This window comes from Neodiprion virginianus, chromosome 2 (genome assembly GCF_021901495.1).
Source record: "Neodiprion virginianus isolate iyNeoVirg1 chromosome 2, iyNeoVirg1.1, whole genome shotgun sequence".
Taxonomy (NCBI): domain Eukaryota; kingdom Metazoa; phylum Arthropoda; class Insecta; order Hymenoptera; family Diprionidae; genus Neodiprion; species Neodiprion virginianus.
In genome coordinates, this window is record NC_060878.1 from 41,244,805 (window position 1) to 41,257,447 (window position 12,643).

The 12,643-nt window shown below is 42.6% G+C and overlaps 1 protein-coding gene across 1 annotated transcript in view; it reads left to right on the plus strand.

Moving 5' to 3' along the window:
* The window catches only part of LOC124297418 (serine/threonine-protein kinase 17B-like), a 60,284-nt gene that overhangs the window by 31,863 nt on the left and 15,778 nt on the right, over positions 1 to 12,643 (plus strand). The window lies entirely within an intron of this gene.

Genomic DNA, 12,643 nt, shown 5'->3' on the forward strand with positions numbered 1-12,643 from the left:
TTAACTCGAGTAAAATCAATAAATTTTACAATTAGAAACGTGAATTTAAAACTATTGTAATTCATCATTTGTACAACTTTCAACAAGTGAAATGAATTCATATCTGAATTTTATACACAACAATTTGGCAAACGTTTAAAATCAGACCGAGAGTTGCAATCAATTTTACGATTTATTGTACAAAGTGAAACTAATTTGGCGTTTCTCTTATTTATGTTTCAGGTACGTTATTCGCATATCTACCAGGTTGAAATTCTGTCGGTCTGCAGGTTTTTCGGACTTGCGGTGATTCGGGGATACTCTACGAGTAAAGTATTACATACCACCGCAAATTTACATCGCATTACGATATATTGAATTATATATATACCAAAAACTCTGCGGATCCTATTGAAAATCGTTACTGTATCTGTAGAAATAGTATCGAATACGGATAGTCGTGAAAATGATAAATGCACAAAGTTTTTTTTTTTTTTTCTTTTATAGCAGACAAGTTTACGATATCAAAATAATAATTATTATCATTAAACTAACTGTGATATAAATCATGATAACAAATTTTCAACATTCTTGAGAAATTTGACCTAATTAACGATTGCCACAATCAAGTCGTAACTGAAAATGATAAAAATTTAGATGTTTTTCAATTACGCAATTGAAAGTATTGCGACAAATACGTTGTTCCAGGTGAAAATTGCCTGAAAAACGACGTTTTTGATTTCTATGCGTCAAATTCGATCAATTAGTCGTCTCGATTCGAATTGAATTAGCGAAGGCTTTATCCTTTCTATCACAAATCGCGATCGTCGTTATGCAAAAATTGAACCGCTGCACCAATTTCCCTTTCTTCATGCACACGTATAATTCTCGTCTTGATCGCAAGCCGACGCTATACGAGTTTAAAGAAATATACATAAAGAGATGAAAATAAAAATATAAAGAGTCGATCTGACGATGATAATTAACTATTTGTACCGTTACTCCATGCAGCCTCTGTGTATGCATACCTCGGCGCTTGAAGATATACACATATATGTATAAATAATGTATATAATAGACGAGTTTGCATGGCGGTGGGTTTGTCACTTCAGCAGGTTTTCCACAGATTATATACCTATTTACCTATCTCTATGCTCCGGCCAAATACGGCTCGTCGTTGTCGATCCGTGACGCAATCTATAATCAGAACGGATTATCACCCGCGTGCCTGTGTGTGTGGTTATATTTATATACCGTAGCGTGACACTATGTAGAGAAAAAAGAGAGAGAGACACGCGATTCTTATTCATTCGCTTGGAATTCCGTCGATTTCCTTACTGCAATTCTCAGGTCAGGTTCTACCCACTTGAGCGTGCGTTTGTGGTTGTGTGTCGGTATTTGCGACAAAATTTTATTATTCTTATTTTATTGCCTGTATATGCAAATTTTAATTTGGCAAAAAATTACTCACAAATGCAGTCGAGAGGCGGTTTTAAATATTTTTTTCTATCATTATACATCTTTTAAAATTTTTTTATCAACCTTGAGCATGTAACTTGGTCGGATCCCTGATTATATACATCTGCGACTAATCCAGGAGAGTTCGCAAGATGTTTAAAACAGTGTCTACCTTGTACATTATACCGAATCGTATAACATGGGCTAAGCTAAAAATAAAGAGTCAATCAAAGGAAAAACGTTTTTATTTCGTCCAACGATATTCGTTGACTCTTTATTTTGTTTTTATTTTAGAAATCTATCAGAAAATTGCGTACTTTGCGTCATTCACACGCGCAATTTTTAACCTCAATTTTGCAGTATACGCGTACAATTTTATATTATAAATACATACTTTTGGCTCTATTGCTTGAAATTCATCGAGTGTCCGACGAGTGAAATTTATCAACTAGTTACAGACAGTCGTCGTTTCACCAGATACAAACATTCGAAGAAATGAATCATCATCTTCTCAAACGATACGTTATAAGGTACACCACAGGCGTTTAAACCGACGTTGGTTTTTGCGCAATTTTTTTTGTCCTTTCGCCCACGTCCGCACATCTGTAATACGTAAATGTAAAGTCTATGCGCATGCCTAGAAATTTTCACAAGTCAAGTTTGCGGTTTGCAACGACCGCGACGCCGTGACTCACACCGACTTGATTTGGTTTGTGCGTACGCTTGCCTGCCTGTAACACGCGGGAATTATCCTGCGGGGGCACACCTTAATTTAATTCAGCATATTCTTTGGTTAATTATGATTCATCAACTATGAGAGAACCCATGCAGCGCCGGCGCAGCTTACTGGCTAGTTATTATACAGCCAGAGGCTACAGGGTTGAATGCAAAGCAAAACCGAGACGGTCGTGATTACATTTATGGAAATACTTGAGACGGAGAATTATCTGCACCGATCGAGTCTGCAAAGTCGTCAACGGATATATTTGGGTGGGGGTGAAAATTTGGAAGGATCGATAATTTGGAATGGCCGACGTATCGAAAGTTCAAACACGCGAAATAAAATAACGGAAGACGAATTGTTCGAAAGTGTCAATAATCACAGTGACTACTAATCAGTGACAATAATCTTCCAAGTTTTAACCCCCACCCGTATGTTTGGTCCTCGGAAGAAAAAGGGTGAACATTTATGTTGAATCGATCGAAATCATCGGTAGCCTCGGGGACGAGTTTCTTCGCGAGGATCAATCGGAGACGCACTCAGGGTATCTAAAAATAACCGAATAACAGGGGTAAAAACTTTGAAGGCGTCGCTCGACTGCAGCGGCCGATCACTCGAAAATTCGAACTTTAAAAAGGGAGCACTAAAAGGACTGGACTCTCGCCGCTGCGTCCTTCGGCGGCCGCCAAAGTTTGCTGACCCGGCTGCCCATCCCGGTGGGCACGCAACAAACCTAAAGGTAAAAAATAACGATGAAAACCGGGTGACACTCGGATTTCGATATCGAATACCTTACGCGGCGTCCCAATTTAAACCAATCTCTATCAGGCTCATATTCCAAACCAGCGGAATTGTATGGAGCGGAATTGTATCGAGCGGCATTATACGGAGCGGAATTATATCGAGCGGCATTATAACGAGCGGAATTATATCGAGTGGTCGATACTTCGGAAACGATGGCTTGATGCCTGTGCCGCACGTAGTGAAAACGAGGTGGGATTTGGATCGCGATCTCGTTGCAGACGCCGATCACGCTCGTGCCGTGCAGTTTCGATTCGCGTTGCCGCGTGCTGTCGGATCGGCGTCGCGAACTGACCGAGGGGACCGGTCCCTGCCTCCCTTCCTTGCGGCCATCGCGGACCCAATCGTGAAGAGCGAAAAGGAGAGAAAACGGGGGGGAGGTCCTCTTTCCGCACGGCTTTATTTGCTTGTCAACGGGGTTTTCAGGGGGGGAGCAGTTGTTGGGCCTTCGATATACCCACGTATGTAACGCACTGCACCGAGAGTTATTCTTCTTCTTCTTCTTCTTCGGCGCCTCTTTGGACTTTCGAGGAAGGAGATCCGACGGTACTGATCCATTCCACCGGACTGCTGGCGGAGTCGATGACCCCAAAATTACTCTCGAAATTCGACAAGCGTCAAGGGTATCTTCACCATTATCCGTCAAATATACACTTTCATTAACAAGTTGTTAATTATTTCAATCGCTCGAATCATCGCCTTTTCGTTATTGTCTCTCCGGACAAAACTTTTGCATCTCCTGTTTTCCGTTTCAATTCGTGCAATATAATATCCGTAGCAAATAATCGTATTCAAACTATCCAAATGGATAGATAAGGTATGGAAACGCGTACGTTGCAGCTATTAAGTATCAACGTCTAGCGTGTTCGTTTCAAGCCACAAAGGTAGGTGCGTGTATCCGTACGGTGATTTGCAACATTGCCCTAACAGTGCGCGTTGCACGCGTATGAACACACGCACGTCGGGCGCGACATACATATAATATCTATCCATCTATCCATCTATCCATCCATCCGTCTCTCCGTACGTGTACATATACCGACTTGCGGTACGTAGCGCAGCATTTATAGGCAAAGCAAATGTGGGGCAAACCGGCGGGATATGCAGCGTGTGTTGAAACGCGGATAGGTTGGTTCGTATATATTAACATCGTGTATGTCTTCAACCGATTCAGCATGTCTCATACTACATCATTTTTTTTTCAAAGTTTTTTAATTGTTTATTAATGTTTTTTATTCTTATTTTTTACGACCACTGGACCGGTTTCTCCATTTTCCCCGTATCTTTCCGTTTCCTCAATTTATTTGTACTTTTCCAACTGCGATTGCAGATCAGGGAATGCTCGTATCTGTTCAGTAAGCACAGTGTCTATCCGTCTGTTATACCGAGTCGCGGAACTTTCACGCGAGCTCCGTCGAGTCGATACTACTTCTGTTTCTCCGCTTCCACCTATATTCTACTTCCATAAATTCTTTACTCGTATTTTGTATTCCGCACTTACGCCAAATGCGAACAATTTGAAAAATGTATTCCAGTCTCGAAACGTGGGCATCGTTACTTCGTGTACGTGCGAAAAAGGGCATCAAATTTTGATTGAAGAAAAATAAAATAATTCTTTTTTATTTCTGTCGAATAATCTTATGGTTTCGTTATTCATTTTCCGCGATTCGCGGTTTTATTAGATCGACGAGAGTGGTCTGCACTCCGGACTGCAGCGACAGCTTTCGACCTCTGCTAAATGCGCCGATCGTTGCCTCGTCGCCGCCACGCCGTGCCGGTGATATTTTCTTGCAGAAATGTAAACAGAGAAACGAACTGACGGCTCTGCTGCAGCGGTTCAAATAGCTTTCGCAAATAAAATACAGAATACAGAGACCGAATAACTCGGCGGTATTATATGTAAAATATAAATATATATATATATATATATATATATATATATATATATATATATATATATATATATGCGTGTGCATGCCTGTACTTCTCCCTCCACACGCATGCATATAACGCACGCGACTAAGTGCACGGAGTAAATTTATATCGTACAGATCGCGGCAGCGATCCAGATCCGGTTGCAGAATACTAATAGACGGGATATTTATAACAGAGAAGTTTGAATCGTTTAAAATTGATCCAATTGCGGAATACACGATTTTTGTATCGTATAATTTTAATTTTCTTATATTCTCAATAATATAGCCACTTGATCGATTTTATTTTTACTCTGTTCCGTCTTGCTTCCTACCGCTTTTACAGTCTATGCAAAAATCTGTATGCGGTTTGGGAAAGCTTGATGTATTTTATCAACATTTTTCCGTTTCTTAACCTTATTTGTCTATCTTTGTTTTCCGGTTCTTGAGATATTTCCTGTCAGTTACGTACTGCGGCTAGAAATCCATTAGAACGTATAAATAATATCATAATTCCAGCGATATAAACGAGGGGAATCGAAAACCGTATACCGGAGACAAAGGAATTATACTTTTTGTCCGAATGAACGTGACGACTTGTCGTAGAGAGACGTTGAAAATGTTCAATAAACATACACGCAAGCAAGCAAGTGTAAAAAGAAGAAAAGATAAACTGATCGAAAATGAACGAGCGTAGGTACGCGACAAACGAAATATCGTAAATATAATTTCATCACTTTATTATAGTGCGAACAACGAACGACGAAGACGAATTAACGTACCGTGCTGCCACACACACGCACACACGACACGGCATGAAATAACGTGTACGTGGGCTAAATTTAAATGATTACATCGTTAATAAGCGCGAGAATGGAATTATCTCGCGTTGATGCGTCTCTGCGTTTAATTAAGTATATAATACCATACGGTATATACGTCGGTATGTTTATACGTACATATGTATAAAGGGGAAACGAAATTGAGTATTTTTGTTTACACATTTTTAACGCCGACTCCGTAATTTCGGTAATTTTTCGCGGTGCGTGATTGCGTTTTTTTTTTTTTTTTATTTCAACGGTAATCGAATTTACCTTTAACAATATCTCAATCAATCTCAAGTCAATTGTGTATTAGCAAAGTGCGAATTTTTACGTTAATCCTCATACATAGCGCATGTTACGTACGAACAGTTCCTCCGCAATATTCCGTTCGTTTTCACTGCTTCGACTTGCAGAGTTTTCAGAACGTCATATTATTCGCATATTCCGTGCTCACGTATTGTAACGATAAATTCTTATCACCCCGGCAGCGATGAGAGGAAGAAAAATAAAACAACAACAGGAAAAAAAACAGCGAAAGAACAATATTTTTAGAGAAAGAATTCCAAAGGTTATTCAGGTTATTCACCCTGTTTCAAGGTTTCGCGGTACGTGCATACGTGTAATAATGTTATGTTGCATACATCGTATAAATTATAAAACCAAATTGCAGTACCAGTCGCATTCTTTTTTTTTCTCGGCATTCTGTTTATTCGGATTTGATTAATGAATTGGGAAGATAGAGAGATTCGCGGAAACATCCGATCCACATGCATGCAACGCAAACATCAGCAAAATTTATGACTCGCCACGCCGCACATCCGGTGTAAAATACGTTCGAATCAGCTTTTCGGATATCAACCACCATCCACCACAACGGATGATTTAGCAACAGAATTTATTCGTTAAGTAATTACCAATTGTTGTTTTCTTTGAAATTTACCACGTCATGCAATACTCTGTCTAGAAAACTTGAATTGAACCGAAGGAAAAATAGTAAAATACCGCGAATAATGCCACGATCGTATAATTATTATGTATAATATAGAGGTAACACGGTGTGGTAAAAAACGTGGCAATCTTTCGATCTCAGGAAGTCATACGAAATGATGCTATTCGATTTAGAAAACAGAAATTGCGGCAGCGATTCGGCAAATTGAACGATAGGCTGGTTGTTGTAGGAATACCTTTGAGAGTGGCAGACGTAGCAAAAGTGGCCTACCGAAACGGCGTGCATAATTGCTAGGTGGAGGTAGAAGGCAGGCAGAGGTGTACGAGTCAACGACCCTCGAATTGAACTCAACAACTCAGAGCGGCGAAAAACTCGGCAGGCAGGCTAAAACGCGGAGCCAAGAATCCCTCGACGGATAATCAGAACGGCGAGATCGGTGGAGATTATCCTACGTAACGAGGACCTCGACGACTACAAATTGCCTAGAGTTTGTCGACGCGCGTTATAACAGTGAAATTATATCACGACATTGAATGAACCCCGCGAATCCCGCGCGTAACGGTCATTAAGAAACTACAACGACAACTCGAGGTTCTTCTTTATCTCTCGTTCTCTTCTTTTTGCGGATATATGCTTAGTTTCGCAGTCGGATGTGTTTTTTTTTTTTTTTTTTTTTTTTTTAACGCAACTTTTGCGTTGGCAAAATTTTTGTCCTAGACTTACTTGAGGATTGTATTTTTGTAATATTATCGTACGTTTCATAAGAAGCAAATTAATCAGTGGGAGTTTGATCGCCTGCAGGTATCGTTAATTTCAATCAATATTCTGCAACTCACGGCCTTTGATTCGTTCATCTAAGCGTCTTAGATGAATTTTTCTCTTCGACTACTTTTACATAAGAAGATATATACACGTGAGAGATGAAATTCGTTCGTGCATGGTTTTGAAAGTTTTCCAAACCGTAGTTATAAATTTCTCTCGATTGAAGAAACAGGTGTAGTAAACATTTCACCGGGATATAAACTTTACACAGTATTATATACACTACACACCTATGTCTGAATAGTACAAAGGTCAAGATTGAGAATAAATGGAAAAACAGATAGAAAATAATAAAAGACAAGCGTCAACGATTGTTTGTCTCTTTTATCCCGTTGATGAAAATACGAGACTGCAAAGACGCGAGAATTTTCCCGCGAGAGCATTGATCCGCGCATATTTTCCAACCGCATCTCGTGTAAGAAGCCGCGCACGATGCTGAAAGGAAGAGCGAGGGTGACGAGGAGGAGGCAAAGGTCGCGGAAGATCCTACAGCGATAGTCGTATACGAAACGAAACGGCTCGTCGCTACACCTGCACGTGCTTCCGCCCTCGAACTGCGCCTATCCATCCGGTCTGACTTCTATGCCCGTATAAATACCGCGCGTAGCGAGCTTATTGATGCGTCGCGTCCTAAGCGAGGCACGATGATCTACGCCGGCTGACGGAGGCCTTGGAGGAGGCGGAGGCGGAGGCGGAGGTGGAGGTGTTCCAAGATACGTACGTTGCAGGTTTGCACACCTAACCCGTGGCTATTATACGCGACGGTATTTCCCTCCCGCCTCGAATCTCGCGGAGAAAGTGCGCGGTATAGATTTATACGGATACCTGCACTGCGGCTGCTTTCTACGGCATCTATCGTCGCAGCGACGACAAACGCTCGACGACTCGCGCGAGAACCGACGGAAGATCGACTTTTAAGCCGCTGTTAGAACCTAAGTGTTGTTTTGACTTTTTAGAGATATCGAGACGAGAGAATTTGTAAAATCAAACCGCGAAGCAGTAGGAAATCGAACATTTTTTTAGCGACATATTTCTTTTTTTTTTTCTCAAAGCGTCGGAGGAAAAAATGCCGGTGAAAAATTGGCGAACATGGTTTTACAAACTTTGGGAAATGACGGTGGCGAGATAAAGAGGTGCGAGTCTAATCAAAGTCTCGTTGAATATTTTCCGAAATTTTTCTCACGGATTCTAACGATCTTAAATTGAGGTGAGAGAAGAATCCTGGGAAATGGATAAAGGTGTATGATAACGAAACGCGATAATACAACGTGCACGAATGCAGCGCTGCGCGTAAGGCCACGGTAAATAGCTGGAAGAAATTCCGGGCAAAATAGCCATAAAAGTGGATTCCCGCGCTCGTAAGAAGAGAGGAGAGAGGAGAGAGGTGGCCACCTCGGCCAACAGCGGCCTTACCTACGATTCGCTCTCTTATTCCTATGCCCATGAACAAAGGAACGTAACAATCGCGCGTTACCTCATCAAAACGCAACAACGCAACGGTTACGATCGTTTCTGCAGGCGGAGAGCATCGGCAGAAGTCTCGTGGTGCGTAAAATTGTTTCTGCGTTATTGTACACCATAGCTCTGACCGCAAGCAGCTGAGCGAGCTAAGCTGGAGAAAATGCTCATGGTAGGAAAAAAAAAAAAAAAAAAAAAACGATCCCCCATCTGATAGTAGCGGGGGAGGATTTTAATCCTCTTTTTTTTTCTACTTCGGATCTTCCCAGAAGCAGTATATATATATATATATATATATATGGCGATGATTTCTCTACCGATCGCCGCCGATTTCCGGTGGTCGAATCGTATCGCTGAAAACCTCGAGGCTCTTTGCCTGCATCGGCGTTACATTTTTGTTTGTTTTTTTTTTTTTTTTGCTTTTTTGCAACGTTTTTCAACTTTTTTCACGGTCATTGGCGAACATCGCCGACGAGCTTCGATACCCTCGCCCTGCGATGGATCGGCAAAATCAAGGGGATATTGCGAAGCCGGTATGAGAGGGGAACTTTTTGCCGGTATAACGCCGGGAGGAATAACAGAGTAACTAAACATAAATAAACTAATTGCCGGAGATCCTGACCGCGCGGTTTATACACGGATTTATGGCTTCGTTCTTACCTTGGCTTCTACTTTTCTCACCGCCTGCCCTCCAGGCGATCGGTAATTAACATATCGATTATCAGTTATTACCATTCTCATTCGCCACTCATCGCCGAGAACGTCGAGCTTCAGAAATTGTTCGATCCATGCCGAGGATCCGTCAGGATCTTCGTGTCTAATTATCCTTCAATGTTTCCCAACGATGTAAGGGATCTTTGCTAACCTCCAAACGTCCTTAGACCGCGAAAGTATATCACTTCCAAGCACCTTGTCTTCCACTCGTCGGTGTGCAGAATCCGCCTTCTTTGTGCTCATGTGTATTCATCCATTCGAGTGGTCAACAATTTTTCACATACGCACGAATGCGGAACGATCATATCGTGTTACTATCGATCAAACTGTGTACCAGTCACGACGATATTCGTTCTCCATTCTTGTGCACCTCGTACTCATCCACCTTTAGCCCACGATGATGATTGAATTTGAAAAATTTCCTCCCGCAAAAACAAGTGTTTTACCTCAAGTTGGGTGGGCGGCCGAAAACTTGACCAATCGAAACCAAAAATAGCAGCAGTTGTACAGACGACGATGATTCGGCGAATGTTCGATCGTCACACAGTGCCCGGAGGCTTGACAATCGTCGACAATGAGTATGCCCACGTCGATGATTATCTTGTAGTATCTCGACGGAATTCCTGTCATACCTACGTACAGCCTCATTGATCGTCTAAAGTATACGGATATTATTAAACAACTCGTAATCAGAGTCTGACCGACCTTATGGAAAAAAATTCGGTTCCTCGGTTATGGTCGGAATGAAGCTTCCAAGTTCGTTATACCTACGTATCTACAGGCTTTTGAAGCGGTAGAAGAAATCGGATTACGATTGGTCTCGAATCTTAAAAGATGAAGCGATTGTCACGGACTTGGTAGACATTTCCTGATCTTTTTATCTAACCAATGTGGACAACAACGAAGCAGAGAAATGTGGAGATTGAGAAAATATTTGAAGGAATTGATCGTCTTTCCACATCTCTGTGAAACACTCCGCAGACGTGACTAGCTGACATTACGATCTTTCTCTCTCTCTCTCTCTCTCTTTACTCACCGGTTTTAACGGTGAGCTGTGACCCTGTTGATACCCAACCGATATTGACCTTTGCCGCGGTACAAGTCAGTCCAAGCATCCGCTGAAACGCGATTGTTGAATTACAAATATGCCCAAGTAGCCGGTTAACCGCGTTTCTTGTTGACTCTTTGGAAATGATTGCAGTGAGAGGGTAAACAGGCGATTAAACTCCCTAAGCGACCCTTTAGCGCTCAGTTTATCGATCGATTAGCCAACCATCGGAGTGGAACGAGATGGAGATGGAGATGGAGATGGCGGAGAAATACGGCGCTACCTTTCGACCGAGTTTACAAACGATGAAAGTTCAGCTGTGCCGCGGTGCTCCATGCAGGCGTACAAAGAGACCCAATCCTCTCTTTCTCATGCTCTGGAGGACTTTGCATGTGCGGCGGTGCAGCGCGGCTCTCGACTTGCCGCTGCTGGTGCTGCGACGACGAGGGGGTCAAAGACAAGTCGATTGCATTTGCGGTTCGCAATCTTCTAGTCTCTACACGGATATGGAAACGTGGGAGTTTGACCTCGGACGTCGAGAATTTCTGACGGTAGTCGATTCCCCTCGTCGAGTACGTTCGAACCACCGTCAACTTTTGCTATTCATCCTCAATTTCTTCCACAAACTCACAAATTCCTCGAATTTGTTCCTTCAACTATGTACCTTTTCGCGTGACCTCTCGTCACCTCAATCGTTGTATTCTCTCGAGTACCTACTGTGCTTACGAGAAAAGCTCAACAGACCTAGGTACGTACCGTTCTCAAGATGTTGGTATCACGGAATTATCGATTGTAACAATTGACGTTCGATAAATGAAATTCGAGACCATTTCGCCGCGTTGACGATGTTCCGTTGTATACCTTGGTCCACGTGACGCGTTACGCGGTACCATTATACCATTATACTCAACGCGTGCGACGAGGAATGAGGTCGTCGATAATGCATAGAGAGCTGTCAAACCGAACCCTGGTTATATCTCTTTAACAACCCGTAATTAGAACGTAGATAACTACTTCACCGCGTCGAATAGACCCCGGCCCACGCCTTCGGCCTCCTTCTCTCCTCTCCTCTCCTCTCTTCACTCGCTCGATTTTCCTCTCGGTAAGTCCGGTCTTGAATCGGGCGTTCGCCAACCGGGTTGTCGGCGCCTCTCATCGTCGGCGACAAGGAACACGATCGTCGGTCGATTCTTCTTTCTTGTTCTTCTCGTTGGTCCGAGGCGACATTAAGCGATCAGAAATTCCCCTCGGCAGCTGTAATTGAATGTTGTAACGAATTACCGAGACGTCGTGTAACGATTCCTTTTCTCTTTTTCACTCTTTGATCCGCGACTAAATTCATATGAAAATAAACTAATTCGCGACGATACAAGGATACGCCGATATATGTACCTATACAGTGTCCGCCGTGCCCTTGGGTCTTGTTGGGAGTACAATGAGGAAACGGAACCGCTCCACTCCGATACGTATAACCTTTGGTCGAGCGGAGAGAAGAGAGATTCGATCGCGATCCTAGGCTAGCTGGTTAAGCTAAATCTCGTTGCGGGATTGAAGGAGGTACCGTTAGATCGTGTCGGGAGGATGACCTTAAACCTTAAACCCCTCGCGTTCGGAAGGAGAGGATGAGGCATTATTATGTACCGATGGTACGTTGCATGATCGGTGTCAAATGGCGCGGGCCTTGACCAGCTCAACATCGTTCCTGAGGATAATTTATAAATCGCAGGCACTTATCCGCACCTCTGGAACTGCATCTGCGGAAACAACGGGATAAAGAAACGAATATGAAACTCGATGCCGATTTTTTTTATTCTTCTCCGATCCTCGCCAATATCGCCCTGTCAAACTCTAGTCTCTCTCTCTCTCTCTCTTTCTCTCTCACACACATTTCGATCTGCCTCAAATTACGCTCCGGTATGCGGATGCTGCCCGGTGGCTATTCTCTTAGCTGTAAAT